General features: G+C 34.3%; 1 long non-coding RNA gene across 1 annotated transcript; it reads right to left on the reverse strand.

The window, feature by feature from the left end:
• Window positions 1–12,883: 12,883 nt before the first annotated feature.
• Window positions 12,884–14,100, reverse strand: LOC120120747. Its single transcript, XR_005515925.1, has 3 exons — window positions 13,606–14,100; window positions 13,465–13,522; window positions 12,884–13,020 (listed from the first exon to the last, which is right to left on the reverse strand). It is a non-coding gene; the product is annotated as an uncharacterized LOC120120747 (long non-coding RNA).
• Between the last annotated feature and the right edge of the window lie 8,096 nt (window positions 14,101–22,196).

Raw genomic sequence — 22,196 nt, forward strand, 5'->3', positions numbered from 1 at the left:
GAGCTAAGGAATTACACATCACCACTCATTGTAAGAGGCACGTCTTACCGAGTATGTTAATTGATAATGGCTCAGCCCTAAATGTGATGCCTTTGGTTACATTGAAAAGTTTACCAATAGACGTTTCCCACATGAGAACATGCTAGAGTGTGGTCTGACTATTTGACGGGACTAAGAGGGAGCTAATTGGTAAGATTGGGGTGCCTTTAACCATCGGACCTACTACTTACAATGTTGAATTCTTGGTAATGGATATCACGCCTTTCTACAACTGCCTTTTGGGAAGGCCATGGATCCATCAAGCTGGAGCAGTACCGTCTACGCTGCACTAGAAAGTCAAGTTTTTCATCGATGGGACTCTGGTAATTGTTAATACTGAAGAAGATATCATGACGAGTGTGACCACTGATGCCCCATACATAGAAGCAAATGATGAAGCATTATAATGTTCATTCTGCTCCTTAGAGTTTGTGAATTCCACATGTTTGGCTGAAAGAGGAAAGATTTCTAAACCTCGGCTCTCCGAATGAACTAAAATAGAGATCAAACAGACCTTGGGAAGAGGTGGCAAGATGGGAAGAGGTGGCAAGATGGGAAGAGGTGCCAAGGTGGGAAGAGGATTTGGGAGTTTGTTGCAAGGAATGATTAATCTTGTCCTTCCTATAACAAATCTAGACTAGTTCGGGATTGGTTTTTAGCCCAGTCAACAATAGAAGAATAAGAAAATCCAGAAAAACCGAGACAGAAGATTGGTCAGATTAAATTGGAAAGATTTTCAATAGGAACCCATGGTTTTTCGACCTCTTTATGAAACATTTAAATATGGTGGTTATGAGTTTAAGACCACCTCATCAAATTTGGAGGCTGCTATGAAAGATTGGAATATTAATGTTATAACCACAGAGAATGCCGAAAATACGGATAGGTTAGGAATCCTCCCTTTACCACCTGGATAAGTGCTTAGCAATTGGACGATTGAAGAATTACATGTGGTTTTCAAAAATATTTCAGAGTAATACTCAAACTATCCATATTCTCCTACATCAGGGGCAATATGTGATATTTTGTAAGGGTGAATAAATGTTTTTTAAGTTCAATAAAAGATGTAACTTCTTTCATGGCAAACATTTTTCTTATTTCATTTCTGTTGAACTCAATTTTCTCTCATTCAACACTTTTCTTTTGAACTCAATTTTCTTTCATTCAGTACTTCATTTCATTCTCTTTGGAATTTAATTTTTGATCATTCCATGTGGGATATTTTCCTCTCACATATACACATTTCATTTCTCCTCCAGGTCCCAAGATAATGATAATGATAATGCAGGTACTGATGATACTGACCCGAAAGTGGATTTTGAACAGTTCATTTATCTTGGGGAAGTTGATGAATGTGACAATGAAGATGAATGCAATTTACCTTCCAAATTATTAAGGATGGTAGAAAGATAAGACAATCAAATATTGCCACATGAAGAGAAAATTGAAGTCTTGAATCTGGGTACAGAAGATGATAGAAAGGAAGTCAAAATTGGCACAACTCTTTCAACTGAAGCAAGACAAAACTAATATTCTTACTTCAAGAATACAAAGATGTGTTTGCATGGTCGTATCAAGACATGCTAGGACTAGATACATATATGGGAGTTCACAAACTGCCCATAAAACTTGAATGCAAACAATGCAACAAAAGCTAAGGAGAATGAGACTTGAATGCTCCTAAAAATCAAAGAAGATGTCAAGAAACAATTCGATGATGGCTTCCTTCAAGTGGTCAAGTATCCGAAATGGGTGGCTAACATTGTACCAATTCCAAAGAAAGATGAAAAAGTACGCATGTGTGTTGATTACCGAGACCTTAACAAGGCGAGTCCCAACGATAACTTTCCTCAGCCGCACATAGACACTTTGGTGGATAATACTGTCGGGAATGCTTTTTTCTCATTCTTGGATGGATTCTCAGGATATAACCAGATTAAGATACATCCTAAGGACATGGAAAAGACCATATTTGTCACAATGTTGGGAACTTTCTGCTACAAGGTAATGCCCTTCGGATTAAAGAATGATGGGGAAATATATTAAAGAGTCATAGTGACCTTGTTTCATGACACGATACATAAAGAAATCGAGGTTTATATTGATGACATGATTGTCAAAGCACAAACCGAAGATGAATATGTTGAGAATATGAGAAAGCTTCTTTAAAGATTAAGAAAGTTACAACTGAAATTGAACCCCAACAAATATACCTTCGGGGTAACATCCAGAAATCTGTTAGGCTTCGTGGTCAGCAGAAGAGGTATCAAAGTTGATCCGAGGTTTTCTGGGCAGGTTAAATTACATAGTGCGGTTCATATCTCATTGACCAACAAGTGTGACCCAATTTTCCACCTTCTTCGAAAGAATAACTCTGGAACATGGGATGAGGATTGACAGACTCCATTTGAGAAGATAAAAGAATAATTATCTTACACCCCTATCTTAATGCCTCTCATCCAGGGCAAACCTCTTTTCTTGTATTATCCATATTTGAGAATTCAATGGGGTGTGTTCTAAGTCAGCATGATGAATCCGGGAGAAAAGAAAGGGCCATTTATTACCTGAGTAAAAAGTTAATTGATTGCAAGGTCAGATATCTTCGTATCGAAAAGGTTTGTTGTCCTTTAGTTTGGGCTACACGTAGACTCAGACAATACATGTTGTACCACACCACTTGGTTGATTTCCAAGTTAGGCCCACTAAAGTATATGATGGGTCTACCTGCTCTCTCTGTAAGGTTAGCCCGATGGCAGACGTTGTCTAAATTTTACATTGAGTACGTGAGCCAAAAACCTATAAATGGAAGTGCCATATTGGATTTCTTAGCAAGCAGAACTGCTAAAAATTACGAGCCGCTGGACTTTGAATTCCCAGACGAAGACTTGATGGTCATATCCTTATAAAAAAACAAGTACTTCCACATGTGATTCATGGAAAATGCATTTTAATGGTGCATCAAATGCATTACGACATGGCATTGGGGTAATATTGATTTCTTCTGAAGGAAATCATTACCCATTCACTAGCAGACTGAATTTTGATTGCACCAACAACATGCCAGAGTATGAGGCTTGTGTTTTGGGGATTCAAGCTATTATTGGACAAAATATAAAGACCTTACATGTATATAGAGATTCGATTTTAGTGATCTATTAGCCTCGCAGAGAATGGGAAATGAATGATGTAAAGCTGGTGGAGTACCAAAAGCTAATATTGGATCTACTCAAAGAATTTGATGAAGTCTCTTTCCATTATGTACCAAGAGAAGAAAATCAAATGATCGATGCTTTAGCTACCTTAGCAGCCGCATTCAAGGTTGGTGGTGAGTCTGATATAATGCCAATTGACATGCAGTCATATGAGTAACCGACTCATTGTTACCAACTCGACGAAATAAAGGACATTAAACCCTGGTATTATGACATTCTGCAAAACATCAAAAACTGAAGTTATCCAGAGGAAGCCACCGAAACTGATAAAAGAACTATTAAAATGATGGCGGTTGGATATGTTCTTCATGGAGAAATCTTATACAAGAAAAGCCATGATCATATCTTGTTGAGATGTGTAGATGCAAAAGAGGCAAAGATGATATTAGAAGAGGTGCATAACAGAGTTTACGGAACGCATGCGAATGGATATATGATGTCAAGGCAAATTATGAGATGCGGATATTTCTGGTCTACGTTGGAAAGTGACTGCATCAATTATGCTAGAAGCTATCACAAGTGTCAAATTTATGGGGATAAAATCAATGTTCCACCTCAAACCCTTTATGTAATGACCGTACCATGGCCATTCTCTATATGGGGCATGAATGTTATCAGGCAAATTAATCCGAAAGCTTCAAATGGTAATCGTTTCATTCTTGTGGAAATCGACTATTTCACGAAATGGGTATAGGCTGCATCATATGCTAGTGCCATTCAATCAACTATTTGTAAGTTGCTGAAAAAAAGATCATATGTCGGGTATAGTTTACCTGAAAGAATCATTACCGATAATGCCACGAACCTGAACAATAAGATGATGAACCCTGCTTGTGAATAATTTAACATAAAGCATCACAACTCTACTGTTTATAGACCTAAGATGAATGGAGCAGTAGAATCAGCAAACAAAAACATCAAGAAGATAGTGGAGAAAACAACTGAGACATACAAGGATTGACACGATAAATTACTTTTTACTTTGTTTGCTTACTGAACCTTTGTATGAACTTCGACTGGGGCAACTCCGTTCTCATTAGAATATGGGATGGAGGCAGTACTGCCCATTGAGGTAGAGATTCCGTCACTCCGGGTCTTGTCATAAGTTAAACTAGATGATGCAGAATGGGTCCAAACTCGATATGATCAGTTGAATCTAATAGAGAAAAAGAGGTTGAAAGCCATTCATCATGGTCAACTCTACCAAAAACGAATGATCCGAGCACATAATAAAAAGGTGCACCCAAGAGTATTCCATGAAGGAGATCTTATACTAAAGAGAATTTGGCCAATTCAAAAAGATTTCAGAGGAAAATGGATGCCAAATTGGGAAGGACCTTATGTAGTAAAGAAGGTTTTCTCTGGAGGAGCATTGATTATGGCTGAAATAGATGGGCTAGAATTACTAAATACCATTAATTCGAATGCAGTCAAAAATATTTCGCTTAGGGTGAAAACCCGAAAGGGCGCTCTGAGTTGAAAAAAATGTTTAGAGTGAAACCCCAAAAGGGCGTATTAAATTTAAAAAAAGTGGGTCCAAGATGAAAACCCATAAAGGGCGTCTTGAGACCAAGGATGGATCCAAGTTGAAAACCCGAAAAGGCAATTTGGATAAGGATTCAGGAAAGGTTTTGTGTCATAACATCCAAATCTTCTACAGACTTAACGATTCGGGGAAATGTGGTATTTTCGAACATTGACACATTTTCAAAGTCCCCTTGACAAAGGTTGTACTCAAAAGTCATCTAACAGTGTATCAGTTCAAAGGCGCTCGCTTTATTGTGATCTAAGACATCTACTTATATTTCTTTTTTGACTTTCCAAAATGTTTGTCATATACTTTGTGCATTTTTCCTTATAAATAAATATGACCATTTCTCTAAGTCAATTCCTTTTAAGCATCTTGTGTTGAATTTAAACTTAATGATTTATTCATTTTTAAAAAATATAATTATGTATTACTGTACAAAGACTTTCTTGAAAGGTACAGGTATTCAGAATCCAATTTGGGCTTATGCACTATACTTGAGATAACTGAAAGGCATTGCCCAAACCAAGACTTGAAATAAAATTCTGTACATCGGATTTAAACATGGTGAAGAATCCAATATCAATATCAGAAATTCAAGATTCCATAATCAAGAGTCATCAGGACCGACAACCAGAGATTGAAGATTTCTCTCTAAATTCTAAGATAACATATTTCACATATGCATTTTAGGCACACATAAGAACATCGCATCCATAGCATAACATATATGCATAATTTTGCAGATTTTTCTTGTTAGAGTCAATGTCAACTTCACAGGGAAGGATATTAAACTCGAGCCAATGCAATTTTCAAGATTGGATTTCAACTTCACAACGAAGGACATCCAATTCAAAGCTCAACTTCACAGCGAAAGATTCATCCACGATTTCAACTTAAAGAAGAAGGATATTGTGCCTAGTAGATTGACCTAGTGTCACAACAAATGAGTCATCTGCAACAACAAGGGGTTACTTCCCAGCCTAGTACAACATAACTCAAGGTGAGAAGATTTATCTGTTAATAAGAACCTTCGAGTTCGATTCCATTCATCTCGATGACATATTTACCGTAAGGTAGCAGTAAGGGACTACTTTCCGGTTAAATTTTCACACCAAGGTCTTTAAATCGAGAAAAAAAGCTGGCAACGAGGAGTCATCTTCTGATTCAAATTTTGAGCTACGATTTCAACTTCAAAAAGAAGGATATCATGTTCAAAGACATATCAAAATTCACCTATAATACAACTCAACAACAGGGAACCGTCTTTTCTCTTCAAATCTCAACTCCATAGTAGTCGGTAGTAGATAAAGTTTCAACGGCGACATGGAGTTGGATTTCAAACTCAAAAGTTGACAACTCCCACAGGAACATGCTTGTTTTCAAGCCCATATGCCGAACGAAAATTTGTGTCTTTTCGTCTTTGCCCTATTTTCGTTACTCGATAATAGGCAAAGAGGGGCAGTTTAGTCACTCATTTTCGTCCAAGGTTTTATTTAATATACATATGTTTTGAAAACATTTTGAAAACATATATATATAATATATAGTTTTTGAAAACATTTTGAATATATATATAATATATAGTTTTTGAAAACATTTTGAAAACATATATATAATATATAGTTTTTTAAAACATTTTGAAAATATTTATATAATATATAGTTTTGAAAACATTTTTGAAAAACATATAATTTATGGTTTTGAAAACGTTATATTTTTTAAAAAAACATTGGAAACGTAATATATTATATAGTATATATTTCATTCATTCACTCATTCATTCATTTATATTATTTACTTATTTTATTTATTATTTTTCCAGGTTCATTTCATGTCCAAGGGTCCAAGTCTAAAGCCCAACCGGGTAGCCTGACCCAACAAACCCGGTGGGAGCCTATCAAAGGAGAAAAGGGCCTAACCCAACCCAAAAGAAGATAGGGTTTTGCTCTCCTTTAGCGTCGCATATCCATCGGTCAAGAGGTGAATCACCGGTCAAACCGAGGACTCTTGGGGAGTCCTCATCCAAGCCGCAACAAACAACCCAAAAATCGAGGATAGAGACTGCATTATCCTAGTTTGATAGGGAAACAACTACCTTCAGTGGGGGTATAAATACCCCCGCCAATCTATTGAGGAACAAAGGACACGAGCAAGAACGATCGGAGCCAATATACCAACAACCACACAGAGTGAGTGCAACCAAATACCAGCAGAAAACAGAGAACAAAAAAACGAAAGCAAATACAAAAGCAATCGAACCAACCAAATCAAGCATCGAAAAAAAGCAAATGTCGGCGTTAGATCAAAGGAGGAACGACCACCAGAGAGTCGAAAAGTCATCATCGATAAAGGTAAAAAAAATGAAACTTAGGGCATAGATCAATGCTTTTCGGGGCTTTTCTGTAAGATTTTGGCTTCGGATTCGGGTTCACTGGATTTGGGGAACATTTTGGGGAAGTTTGGTTTTTCTCGACCACCGGAGGCAGCGGTCTGGGCGGCGGTTTGGCACCGGTGGGCGACCGGTCTTCGACTGACCAATGCTTAGGTTGAGAGGTTTTTTTAGAGAAAATGAGTTTTTTAAAATGGGTTTAAAATGATATTTTTTTTGTTTTAGGCTATTTATAGCCGAGGGACCTTTGTGTAATTAGTAGATTTTTAAATTATTTCCACAGTTCCTCTAACTTTGATGTATAATTCATTTTGGTCACCTGTTGTAAATTGGCTCTGGAATTCTGAATTTTTTTAATTTGATCCACGTTTAAATTTATTACATTTTGCAATTCAGTCCCCTAATTTTTTTTCTTGCAGTTCATTTTTAATATAAATCAAATCAATAAATTTCAATTTATTTTAATTAAATCCTTTTTATTTTTTTTATTTATGGATTTTTATTTTATTTTTTAACCTTTTTTTAAAATTCTTTTTAAAAGCATTTTTTATATTCTCTTTTAGCATTTTTTTATATTTTCCCTTTAAAATTTTGCTTTATTATTATTTTTTTTCTCTCTTTAAATATTTAATTTTTTTTTCTGATTTTATTTAATGTTTTTTAAAACATTTTTTATTTTCCTAATTTAACCCATTTTGCTCTTCCCTTTTATTTATTTATTTTTATTTTACAATCTTAACATTCTTTTGATTTTTTTAGAGGTAATTTCAATCGATCAAAGCTAATTAATTCGAATCGAGTCTTTAAATTTTAATTTTAATTTTCGCAATTAAGACAATCGACAAATTAAAATGGTACCGAAATGACAGTTCAATGGTGTTAATCCTTCCTTGACTGTAACTGACTCCCGAATCCGACATATTTCAGGTAAAATGCAGATTAGGTAAGATGGTTTCTGATCAACCGAAATATTTTTAAAATGATCGGTGGCGACTCTAACGTGTTATTTAAGTCGAAGCCCAATTTCGGGCCCACCGAAAAGACGGTCGCGACAATTATAATATTTAATTTTATATAAATTTAATTATAAATTTGTAAATAATAATATTAAGTTATATTATTATCATATAAATTTTACATTAATATAAAATATGTGTGACAATTATTGTTTATATCATTAGTGACGTGGTACTTTAAAATTATAAAAAAAATTCGTTGTAAAATAATATAAGGTGATGCCGTGATGGAGGTTGTTATTGCAAATTGTGAATACCTGATTCATTTTTATGTAAATTTGATATTGCAAATTGGGATATAAAGTAATTATTCATTGTGAATTAAAACGAGTATAAAATATATCTTAGATATGTATTAATCGAATTTATATTTCTTATTCGAATAGGGATTGTGAATTTGACTTCGAATTACAAAGTAAAGAATATATTTGTTTATGAGGAGATTTCAATCTTACTAATCTAACTCTTAGCATATTCATATTTAGATTTTCTTAAGATTCAAATATTCAATATATAATTTAATAGTTTCGATTTGGTAAACATTCAAATATTTGATACATAAGCATATTTAGTTTAGATTTAAATTTATATAATAATACTCAAATAATTTATAAATAAAATAATCATTATCAAATAAATTTATGAATTCAAATTCAAATAATTCAAAAATCGTAGATAATAAACCCTTTGTTATGTACAGATTGCCATGTTCATTGACTCTTCAGTCTAAAGTATACTTAAGACTCAATTGAGATTTACATAAGAATTTTATATATTAATCACTAAGAGTGACGGTGATAGGATTCAAACTTGACCTTACAAGTTTAAATTCCTAAATCACAACCACTTGTGTCAACAGTCGTTAGCCGAAATAATACATTACTGTTGTAAACAAAATAGAAAAAATATTAAAAGAAAATAATTTAATTAAAAATTGAAAACCAATTTTGATTCTATATAAAAAAGGGGTAAGTAATACAAAGGAGGAGAGTTAAAAATGTGGTAAAAATAACAGGTAGCAAACAATTGGAGAATCTATCAGGTTTATGTAAGAGAGGGAAGTGACAACAATATTTTCTTATCGGGGAAACTGGTGGGTTGATTCGTGTATTTATTTTACGCATAACACTAAATTAATAACCTAATGACATATTTATTGATTTTTATGAAAAGGTAGAGTAAGTTGCGGGACCTAACCTAGGGTTATGAGCTTAGATCTCTTTCTTTATCTATTAAATCTACGAGTAAAGTAAACAAACGATCTTTTAACTGGTCTCTTTCTTTATCTATTAAATCCATGAGTAAAGTAAACAAATGATCTTTTGATTGTAGAAAATTATTTAATATATTAATTATTAAAAGTTATAAAATAATTATTTAAATATTTTATATATTTTAATTTTATTTTTTTCATTATAAATTTGACAGTTATCTAAATTAGATGTTAATTTGTTGATTAAGATATAATAAATATTCTCATAACTGTTTGAGTTATATTTTATGAATTAACTATTTATTTATAATATATATCATCGAGTCAGTGTTTGAAAGTAACGGTAAAACCATTAGGTATTATTAAAATATAATTTTATTATGTCTAACGCCGAGCTCATGAAAATGACGAATTTGAAACATATAAATACTTGGATGACTGTTTTAAATTTTAATAATCGAAAGATTTAAAAAAACGTACTATAATCATAAGATCATTTTATAGCTTTAAATAATTAAAAATCACAATAAAATAATACCCTATAATTAAATATCATTTATGTACTTTGTCCTAAATTTAGATTAAAAGAAGAAAAAAATATTTCTAATACTATATATTTTGTCCGTTTGCTGGCAATCTATTCTCAAGAATGAGTAAACTTTTTTTTATGATTTAGTAATGAAAAACGATGAGAGATTTATAAAACTTATTTTCATCAATCCTTTAACATGATGGAATACTATTACCAAAAATTAATGGTTCACCTTTTTCAGAAAAAAAGTATAATAAATAAGAAGAGTCGGGTGATTAAAATAATGATTAATCGGCAAATTCTGTTCACTAAAAAAACACAGGAATCCTCGCAAAGAAACCAGGCAAATATTACAGTCTGGGTCCCATCCCATTTTGGTTTTGTTGTTTTGCCATGAAAAAGCGTTCCCCAACAACAATTTTACCTCGTTTTTCTTTTCCTTTTCATCATCCCAACGCTTCAATTTTAATTTAGAGAAAATAACCTCAGTAACCAAAAATCTCATATAATATACGATTTTAATCAACTTTTTCGTGATTTGTCAAAATGACCAATAAAATTGCAATGCGATCGTTAATTCGCAGCGCGATCTCCATTATCACAAATCAGTTTCCAGATTCGCAACGCGATTATGACTATCGCAATGCGATTTTCTAATTTCGCGTTGCGTTTTTCACAATTCGCAATGAGAATAAGTAAATCGCAATGCGAATTTGGAAAATCGCAATGCGGTACTGACTATCGCAATGCAATTTTCCTAATTCGCATTGCGATTTACGTATTCGCGTTGCGATTTTCATAATTCGCAACGCGAATACGTAAATCGCAATGCGAATTAGGAAAATCGCAATGCGAATCTGACTATCGCAATGCGATTTACATAGCGCCATTCGTATTAACGCGTATTTTTTTTTTTTCAAATTCCAAACACGATTTTTTTCTTAATATATCGGAAACTGAACCGTCCACAGTAATCGCAACTCATAACCTCAAACCTAAAATCACAACACTCAGTCCCATCTCCATCTCTCACTCTCTACGGCGAAATCCGTCCCCATCTCCGAAGATTTCCGTCCCCATCGCCGACGAAATCCCTCACAACCATTCACGGTCAGAAATCCCTCACAATCATTCAGAAATAGAAAATCAACCTCCGAGGGTTAGTTTTTTTAATTATTTTTATTTTGAAATTTTTTGCATTATTTTAGGTTTTTCATATTGAAATTGATGATAAGTTTACTGGTAATTTCAATAATAGATTAACCATTTCACTTAGATTTCTTATTAAATTCATTTGATTGCTTCCAATACTGCTAAACTGTTTAGTATTTAACCCTGTGAAGTTAGTATTTGTCTTTGTTTTGTCTTTTGGTTGAAGTAATGCAGAAGAAGAATAGTTTCGAGAATGAAAATCGCAACGCGGAAATGACTATCGCAACGAGAGAATCGCAACGCGAAACCAAAATCGCATTGCGATTTTCATTTCGCGTTGCGATTCTCTCGTTGCGATAGTCATTTCGTGTTGCGATTCTCTCGTTGCGATAGTCATTTCGTGTTACGATTCTCTCGTTGCGATAGTCATTTCCGCGTTGCGATTTTCATTATCTCATTCCGATTTTCATTTCAACCAAAAGACAAAACAGTGTTGCAAATTTTAGTTTCAAGAATAAACTACTATTTATGTTTATTGTTTTTGGTATATCTTCACAGTGTAGTTTTTGGTATATCTAACTTGGTATGTTTATTGTTTTTGTAGAAATTTTTTTCGGCTTCATTGACATTAAGAAATAAAGTTAGCCTAGCCACTACAATTGCTTCGAAGCTTTCACCTGCACAAAGAAAATTGTTTGAGGAAACCTGCTTCGGGCCATGGCTGAGAGTACAGCATCCGGGTGGAGATGCTAATTTGACCCATTTGTGGCTTCAGACCATGACTAGCGATCTACCCGACAGTATACAACGTGGTGAGGAAGAGATATGGTTTCATTTTCCACCGGCGTATACTTGTTTTGGGCGGAAGGAGTTCTTCTTAATCACTGGTCTACGATTCGGACACGATGATGTAGGCCGGTACACTCGTCATATCACCCGCCCATCATGGTTATCCAGGGTTTTTCCTGATGAGTCAATAGAGAAGCCGAACTTACACGTCGACGACCTGAAGAAATTGTTTAATAAGAAAGATGGTTTTACTCGGATGAATGACGTCAATGTTGTCCGAGTATGCCTTCTACTACTTTTGTATGCCGTCTTTTTAGGCAGAGAGGCCAGACAACCTATTCCTCATGAGCTAATATTATTGGTAGAGGACCTAAATGCATGGAATCTGTTTCCGTGGGGTTCGTATATATGGAAAGCTACCTGGACTAAGTTGTCGTCTGCCTTTGATGACCGCAAAAGTTTGCGGGGCGATGGGTCCAAATACACTTTGTCAGACTTTGTTTGGGCCTTTAAGGTAAGAATTTCTATATAATGTTTTCAAAATTATAATTAATTATTTAACAATTACATATTTAATATCCTAATTATTATTTTTATTCTATTTAGATAATCTATATATATATATTTTAATCAATAATATATTTAATTTTATTTTTAGTTTGGTCACTCATTATTAAAATTTAATGGTGAATTGAGAAAAATTAAGACAATAATTCAGTAGGGTGAATTATTTAGTCCAACAAGGTAGCACAAAATTTATTTTCGAATCTACAACATTTATTAAAGTGGATAGTGAACAAGTAACGGAGGAGTAATGAGTTCCAAAACAAATAAGTTTATTGAAACTCGTCATGTGTGGGTGACAAGTTTTAAAACAATATAATTTTTTATTAGAATTGTTGACACTCGTTTTTTCGTCCTTTATATTATTATTATTATTATTATTATTATTATATTATTATTATTATTAATATAATTGTTTTTTACAGGTTACAAGACCCGGTCCGATGGCAGCAACTCTACCACAGTCATCAATGCCTCCTACATGGATCTCTCCAACCGAGCAGCAGCTCGTGCACGTCCCACCGCAACTACATGTTGGCCACCCACGAGAGCCCATGCTGACCCATCTTGTGCCAACCAAGACCTGCAAACAAGCAATTAAAATATCATCAGAAAGCAACCAAAGTCAAAAGAAAAGAAAGCAATTTAATCCCGAAAATTTCGGGATTTCATTTCACCTAAACCCATCATCTAATCCCCACTAAAAATCAATATGCAACAAGAGGACAATGGATTCGGTGAGAAGTGGGAAAATAAAAAGGAAGCATTCGAAGAACATAGGGAGGGGGAAATACCGAAACAAAACGGGGAACAGAGGCCAATTTCAGAGGGAAATTCACCAACAATAGGGGTCTTAATTCCCAATTTTGTTATGTATTCATAAGCAATGTAACCCAGTGTAATTGGGGAAGAAAATAGTTTTAAGGTTCCTTCAATTCTCTTTCAGAAGCTTTAATTTTTCTAATTTTTATTTTATTTATATTTGAAACCAAATAAAGAAAGAAAAGGGGATAGCTCAAACGTTTACCTGGGTTGTTTGAATTCAAGTGGAGTCTTGTTGACTTAATTTTTTCTCTGTTCAGGCTCTGTCGAGAAGAGGGGGTTAAGATTAGTTTAGTGAAGATAAGTTTTAAAACAAAAATAGACAGGGAGATAGGAGTAGTATTACTTTAGCCTTGAGTTGGAGTATTTGCCGAGGTTGAAGCAGTGTCGGAGTCACGTCGGTCTCGGGATGTTATCGAAGTGAGGGGTCGAAGCTTTTGTTTGTTCAGGGTGTTTGTTTAGTGCTAAGGGTTTTGTTTAGTGAGTTATAAAGAGGGAATCAGGGTGGCTAGTTTAGGGTATGGCCTTATAGGTCGCCACTGCTAGCAGTCAGAGCGTGGAGTGGTCACCAAAATATGGTGGCCGGCCGTAGTTTGTTTGGTTGGAGGAGCCTTGTTTTCGATCATGTAAGAGTGGAGAGTCGAAATGGGATTTATTGGGTCTTTAGAATCTGTCTTTTGTGGTTTTAACCATAGGCCAAGGCTTGTAAGAGTGAGTGGAGTTTTGGGGTTGCTTTGGTAGCCGGTGGAAGTCACAGAGCCTCTGGAAATTCTCGAACTGAGACGAAGAAGAAAGGAATGGACGAAGAAGAAGAAGATAGGGAGAGAATCAAGAGGGGTAGAGCGGCAGAGGAGTTTAGCTTAGGTTTAATGTTAGTTTAGATTTTATATTAAGATTTCTGGGTAAATTAACTTTCAGTCATTGAAACTTTAGAGTAATTTGTTTTCGTGCCCTTGTACATTTGTCGTTTATTTGCATATTAGTCACTAGTAAGGACTGATTTTTAATTTATCATTTTGTGTTTGTCTTGGTTTAATTATTTTCAAAATTTATATTTTAGGTATAATATTTTGAGTTATTTAATTTCATGTCATCGTGTTTTCATTATAATTCTTCTTAGTCCCTAATTTAATTTGCATGTTTACTAGAGTGAGTTGTATTTTCATGTTTGAATATATATTATATTAGGTACTTTTATTTTATTGTTATTATATTAGGTATGATTGTTTTTAATGATCCCATATATTTTTGCTTAAAACATGTAATTTTGTATTAGGTAAAAATCTGTAGTAATCCTTTAATATATTATATTATATTGGGTTAATAATTGGTTGTTAAATACGTTGCATATTCACATATATATATAATACATATGATTTTTTTATCAAGATATGGCATGTATATATATATATCCTTTTGTAAACAAATATGGTATGAATGTTTTGCATAGCCTTTATTAAAGAATTTAAGATATATATATATATATATATATATATAATATATAGGTGTGTTGACCCTATAATGTTCAATGTTTTGTTTTCTTTCCATGTTAATATAATATATATATATATACATATTCCTTTATTAATGAAATACATTAATCATGCTTTACTTTACCTTTTATTAAGGAATTTAATATATATATATATATATATATATATATATATATATATATATATATGTGATCATGAAATTGACATTTCTTTTCTTTTCATGTTAACGTAATATATATGTGTATGTATTAATATGTATTTTTTTTAAAAAAAACAATTGGTTGATAACTTAGTATATATACAAAGTTACTACTTTTGTATATTTCTTTGTGTATAGATATATTTTATTTAATTTGTATGTTAATCTCATACGCATAACTTGACCAAAACATAATTGGATATTCGAGCATTTTAAAATTATCGAAAGAAACTTTTTAATACGTGAATATTTAATCCTTTTTAATATATAGCATTAAGTATTAATATTAGAAATTAAATTTTAAATTTGAGCTCCTATTCTTTAATTTTTATAATTTGACATTTTTATGTTAGAAAAGTCTTAATTTATTTTTATTTTTAGTTTAATTAGGACAAATAAAATTTTGTTTGATTGCATTGGTTTTACAAATCTAAGGCATTGTTCACTTATTGAGGAATTAATATTATATCTCCCGCGATCGTGCTCAGGGGGTGACTACTAGTAATTCCTTGAATAAGTTGACATCCTTTTCAAAACCACATCATGTTTTTTTTAAAATGAGGCAATATTCGGTTATTAGGCACAATAGCTGATCTCCTGCATTTACGCTCATGGGCGAATGTTATCTGTCTCGATAAACGAATACCCTTTTCAACTTTGCATCCTTCATGATTTTTAAATTAAATAAAGATCGAATTCCAAAATTTTGATTTTAAATATAAGGTAATCAACTAGGTACCAATTTTTGGGCGCTTGTGGGGGTTCTAATCCTTCCCCATGCGTAACTGACTCCCGAACATAATTTTTTGGATTTTCGCAGACCTTCAAACCCGATATTTTAATAAAAACAAAATGTTTTATTAAAAGCATCCGGTTTTTATGTTGTTCCAATCTCACCTTAAATGGTTGGTGGTGACTCCTCACATTTCAAAACAATTTTTAAAGAGAAAAACCCCCGAGTCGGTATCAGTCTTTCCCACCCAAGCGAAAAACGGTTACGACAGTTGGTGACTCCGCTGGGAACCTTTGTTTTTTAAATAAATTGAGAGTCGAGCCACGAGTTAGGTACCCTATATTTATGGTTTTAGAAATTTCGAGTTCGATCTTGTTTAATTTACGGTTCATTATGTTATTTCAAAAAACAAAAAAAAGGGTTTCTTTCTGATTAATGCTTACACTTCTGTGAAATATTTAGGATTGTTATATATCATAGCTCTAAAGCCGAGCTTAATCCCAGTTTACTTAAGTAGGGAGAAACGTCATACCTCACGAGGAGCATTGGGCTTCCTTGTGTGGGTCTGACAAAGTATCTCTGGAAAGCACTCTAAGTTGCCTATCCGGATATTAGTTCCGATGTACGCTTTTAGTGGTGTGATCCCTTGAGCTGAACTTGATTCGCAAGTCTATAATGGGCTAGAATCAGGGGCAACCTTAACAGGTTGTAAAAATGGCTTGGGAACCCTTTTTCTAGAACCCAACTTCATATAGAGAATTTAGTAAGCCTACCCCACTAGAGCCATGTGGATAACCTAGGAGAACTAGAACGCATGCGATTAGGATCATTAATTTCCTTTGTATGTTTTATTTTTTAGTCTCAACTTTAAGTCATATATAAGATTATATATTTTTTTGACTAATCATTTCAACTAATTTGATTCTTGTTATCTTGTTTCTACTAACATTGATTTTCTTTTGTATGCTCTTATTGCATTTTTGCATGTATCATTGTCACATCACATCATTTCATAAACGATATTGATTCTCAAATCACCTAGTTATTATAAAAAAGCTTAAGGCATCAATGTCTTCCGATGGGACTGAGAATGCAATCAATGTTCAGACCTGGTATGAATATGGGCAGACACGATTTGGGGATAGCCTTGTCACTATCGAAGAATCAGTTTTTCCAGAGAAGGTAATTATCCGAGCCTTGTAGCACACTCAAAGACTGAGAGAGCAAAAACATGAGGCTAACCAGGAATTAGCACAAAGGCGAGCACATATTGAACAGCTCGAAGCACAACTTCTTAGTATCGATGAGACTTTTCGAAACCCTTACAAGAGTATTCAAAAAGAAAATGATATGTTAAATAAGAAGATAGCGGAGCTAGAAGGAGCATAGTTGATCCACTCATCCGCACAAGAGGTAACCATGCAAGAAAACGAGGCCTTAAAAGAGAAGATTGTTGAATTAGAAGTCATAGTGCATAGATGCCATCAGCGAATCCAATAGCTAGAAGAGATTCGACCCTTAACTAATCCAGTGCTTGGAATTGCTCTACGGTAGGCTCAGGACACCATTCAAAGGCAACACGAAGCAATGGATCAGACCCGCGATGTGGCTCATCAATTCTACGAATTATCTGAAGAAGCGACAACTTTAAGAGTTTTTGTGATTCTAGAAATAGAGGAAAAACGGCGCATCATGGGATTGATGATATAGCTCCAGAGATTAGGGAATAAGGTAAGATTCTACGTTTAGTATTTATGTCGATATAATCTCTTTGCCTAAGTGATTAGACGTTGTGTGTTGTTGAGTACTTTTTATATAAACTAAGTTATTTTAGAATCAATATCGGGTTGCATTTGCATTTGGTATCCACATTTTCATTCGTATTACTTTAATTTAAACTTTTTTTCATGCATCAATCATGAAAACGTGAGAATAACTCGTGAAAGATGATGTGACAGAAGCTTCAAAAGCAAACTGAAGTTACCCGAGGCATGTTTCTGAAAAAAATTGAAAGAAATGAATGAAATATTAGCACGTGTTAGTAGGATCGAGAGAATCTAAGAGCAACTCGTAAGGAGACAACAAGAAATGACTGAGAAAGCAAGAAAGTTCCAAGTTGAGTCCAGGGAACAGATGTCCAAGTTGATGAGAATGATGATTACAGTAATACATGGGGAGAAATCGTTAGAGCACCCTATTATGCAAGGAAATATGATGACTTCAAGTGAGAATATGAATGTCAGTGGTGTAGCCAATGCAATGACAACAAGTGATCAAGAACCTGTTAGGGAGTGTGGTAATCCATGTCAACTCAAAGAATCGAGCACGATTCTAGGAAATATGACAAATATCATGCGTGGAAAAGCAAAAGTTGAAGGTAAAACTGCTAACACAAAAGTTGAGTCTGACTCAAAGAAGAGAGGCATAGAGGAGGTTCAATGCCAGTAAAGAAGGACAAAAAGAAAAGAAAAGAAGAAGATGATACCTCTGATTCTGATTCTGATCTCATAATCTGACTTGTTACCCTTTCTCTTTGAAAGTGGGCTCCTGACGCCTTTTCCTCCGAGGTACAATACTTATTCGCGTCTAGATTGGCAAGATGTCAAACATTCATGCGACTATCATATTGGAGAGTTTAGCCACTCTACAGAAGATTGTACGATCCTGAGATTTAAAGTTCAAAACCTCATCATGGAAGGGCTATTATGCTTTGAAAATGGAAAACCTAAGCTCTCCGAAAGCTCAAAACTTGATGATGAAGGGAGATCTGCAAACCAATGTCTCTCCCAAGATGCTGGTCAAAAGTTAAAACTTCAAAGCGAGTGTTTCAGTGATCAATCACAAGGTCTTCAATCTGCTCATAATAATGGCAAGGAGAAAGTGAGGTCAAAAGAGCTTTCATACAGCCAGTTATCTCACAAGTTGCTCCAAGCCCAGCTGATTGCTCCACGCCTGGCTAAGCCTCTGCTGCCCCCTTATCTGAGCTGGTATAATGAGAAAGTTTCTTGTGAATATCATGCTAGAGCCCGAGGACACTCTATCGAGAATTTTAGTAACTTCAAATGACAAGTACAAGATCTTTTGGCTTATGGAGTTATAAAGGTGGATGGTAACAATCAGTCTGTTTCAGTCAAACAATTTAAAGTCAACCCTTGGAATGGAGTTGATGGGGTCGAAACAAGTGAAGTACATGCGAAAAAGGAGAAGTGTGAAATCAAGGAAAGCAAGGTATGTGAGGTAGAGATAAAAGACTCTCATCTCGACACCTCTCTGACGCTAAAACAGAAGATAGAGGTGGGAAGTGACGAGAAAAAAGTCAAAAGAGAGGTAATCCGAGACTGGCCACAAAAGATATCTTGGGAAAATACGACCCTCAAGGTTTTTCAAGTTCCCATTTCTGACTTGTTATCCCCTTTAATCAAGAATCGGTACCTCACTCCAAGACCTTTAAGAATAAAGACTAGCTCATCCGCTTATGGCTATGACCCGAATAGTGCTTGTGATTTTCATCTAGGGGCATTGGGTCATCATACTGACAAGTGCATACCATTGATGGAAGAGATATAAAGGCTCGTTGACAAAGGAGTCCTGACATGAGACATGATCGAGAAATGGGGAGTAAGTAAGGGTAAAAATCCTAATCCGACTGGGCACCCATCATTCTAGGGAAAATAGGGCATTCTGGCAGAACAAGTGAAGGTTATGATCCACCACAATCGCATGTTCCATTTGTGGCATCTTGTTTGAAATTGTTTTTTTTTACTTTCTCATCGTTATGTTTGTAAGTATATTTAAATGAATTTATGTTACTTTAAGGATGGTGAACATTGAATCGAATTTACGACTTGAAATTCTTTGAATATCAACTGAATTAAAAATTCTTTAAATGACTAGAGTTATAAATCTTTGACAAAATGACAAGGTTGAAACCTGAAAAAACAAGGACCTTGACTTTATCCATAGAAGATAAAATCAAGCACCATACATTTTATTAAAGGGACCGATACAACCTTATTTTATTATAAGGGAATGAACAATAGGCTTGGTATTCAGGTATGTATAGGAGCGGACAACATGGGACATCTCTTGTATATGATGTTACAAAACTAACTAGATCACACTTTTGTTGATGATGTTTAATGATGATTATAATCATGACAGATGGAATAGTCGAGTAGGTGAATCTAGTTTAGGTCAGTTGCTTGGAAATTGAACTCTAAAGATGAGATTTTCTGACTTTCAATAACACCTAGAGTATAACAGGTTTTTCTTGAGAAGCTTAAGAAATTGAATCAGTATACCCAGAATGTAATTATATATATACAATAAAGCTGAGCTATTCCGCTAAGGCAATTGGTTATAGAGGAAACTCGAAAGCCCTGGCTTTATGAATAAATTATATTCAAACCATGACATTGATCGGGCACCTGACAATTCGGTGTATGCTCCACTATGATTGTCAAGTCAAAGACTTTGTGATGAGATGAACCCTTCAGCTAGCCCGATAAAGGTAAATTACAATAAAGCTGATTTCAGCTAGCCAGACAATGGAAAATTAAATCAATTTTATGAATAAGGAGTTTCGGTAAAAATGGACTAAGGGAGTTAAGGAACACCTGTTATAGTCAATTTCACACAAGCACTAAGAAATTTCATTTTTAGATTGATATTTCTGCACTGCCTTGGTTAGAAGAGTCTACAAAGCTTGAACAAATGGAAGATTTCAGAGAACTGAAATAGAAGTGTTCTAGAAAGTCTATTAATTGATTATGCTAGTTGCGTCATTTTGTCCGCATCCGATTAAAATACCAAGCTAAGAAAGAATAGCATGTTGCGATGTTCACAATGATCAAGAAAAAAATGACATTTTGGTAGTCGAAACTTTAGAAAATAGGAAGCCAACCTGAAGTCAAACCCTTAATTTTGACACTTTTCAAAGAGCTATAACCCTGAAAACATTAAAGAGCTATTGATTCTTTTGGTATTTTGTTAACTCATGTTTATGATTTGATTTGATTGTGAGCCTGAATTAAGAGGCAATGTTTTATAAAATTCTTTCATTCTTTGATCCCCAAAATAAGAGAAAAAAAACATTTTCAAACAGGACAGTTTCATATGTGAAAGGTCCTTGAAGCTGGTGAGGCTCACTGTACCTCTATTGGAGAAGAAGAATAAGTAATGCCGAAACATGAAGCATTCCACAAGCTTGAAGTAGATGGTCTAAGAGATCATAGTGGATGAAGAATATGAACTTGTAACATTTCTTTGTGACGTTGTCAATAACCTATCAAGAAGAAGATTACCTCATTATTCAGAAGGGGCACATATTACATATTGTATAAAATGCAAGACATTTTGTTAGGAGAATTGATAACTTCTTAAGTGTTTATGACAATGTGAAGAAGCACCCTCAAACTACTTGACAACATTACTGTGTAGTGACACCAGATTGAGACCATTCAAGATTAAGATATTTTGGGCACGAAGGGAGCAATGAGTACCCACATGGGGCATGACCAGAAACCCAGATCATGTTGAGATGACAAGATTCAGACCAAGAAGACATTGAAAATAAGTTTTACAACTTGGAGTGTCAGGGGCACACCGTGGATTTGAGCAGAGCTTACCTTGTAAAGAAAACCAACCGAGCATCAATCAATTGCAGAGTCCTGGAAGAACAACTCTGAAAGTGTAATCGAGCCAAAGACAAAAGGGGGCCTCAAGATCATATTACTGGACGTAGCAAAAATTCAAGAAAGAAAATGTATCCTCCGAAATGAAGACAGAAAATAAAGACCACAAAATGGTTGAGTAGATATTCAGAAGTTGCAAGCATCTATACCGATATCTGTGTAAACCCTAGAGAAGAATGATCAAGAGGAAGAAGGCCTGGTTCCCCACCTTGGAGTCAAAGGAAAACTGAATCAGCATTTACGCATGCATGAGAACATCATTTGCATAAAAAATGCATTGCATTGCATTCGCATTTCACACATAAACATTTGGTTTTTACAGATCTTCCAAGAAAAAAGATTCATGATATCCAAATCCCAAGAAATAGAAGCTAGAATTCAAACCTCAAATATAGGTTATCATGTTTAAGGAGGCAAAATTTGAAGAACATGATGGTTCTAATCCATAGAGAAAACATTGCTTTGAAGTGGGGCATGTTGCCCAACCATTAAGTCATTTTATAAGTGAAAAAATGAGAAAGGTTTCTCATTCAAATTTGAAAATTGAAAATTTTGAAAAGTAAGAAAGATTTCTTACCTAGTAAAATATTTCCGAAATTTATATATCATTCGGGTCATCCATAAGACCCTCGGGCAGGATGTTTTCACATGAGAAATGTTTCTCATTTAAATTTAAAATTGAAATTTCTGAAAAGTAAGAAATATTTCTTACCTAGTAAACTATTTTCAAAATTAAATCCTTCGGGTCATCAGTAAGTCTTCCTAGTATGATGATCAAATCCATCTGTAAGTTTTTCGAGCATGATGCTTAAATCCTTT

Source organism: Hibiscus syriacus, unplaced genomic scaffold (assembly GCF_006381635.1).
Source record: "Hibiscus syriacus cultivar Baekdansim isolate YM2019G1 unplaced genomic scaffold, ASM638163v2 tig00110346_pilon, whole genome shotgun sequence".
Classification (NCBI taxonomy): Eukaryota; Viridiplantae; Streptophyta; class Magnoliopsida; order Malvales; family Malvaceae; genus Hibiscus; species Hibiscus syriacus.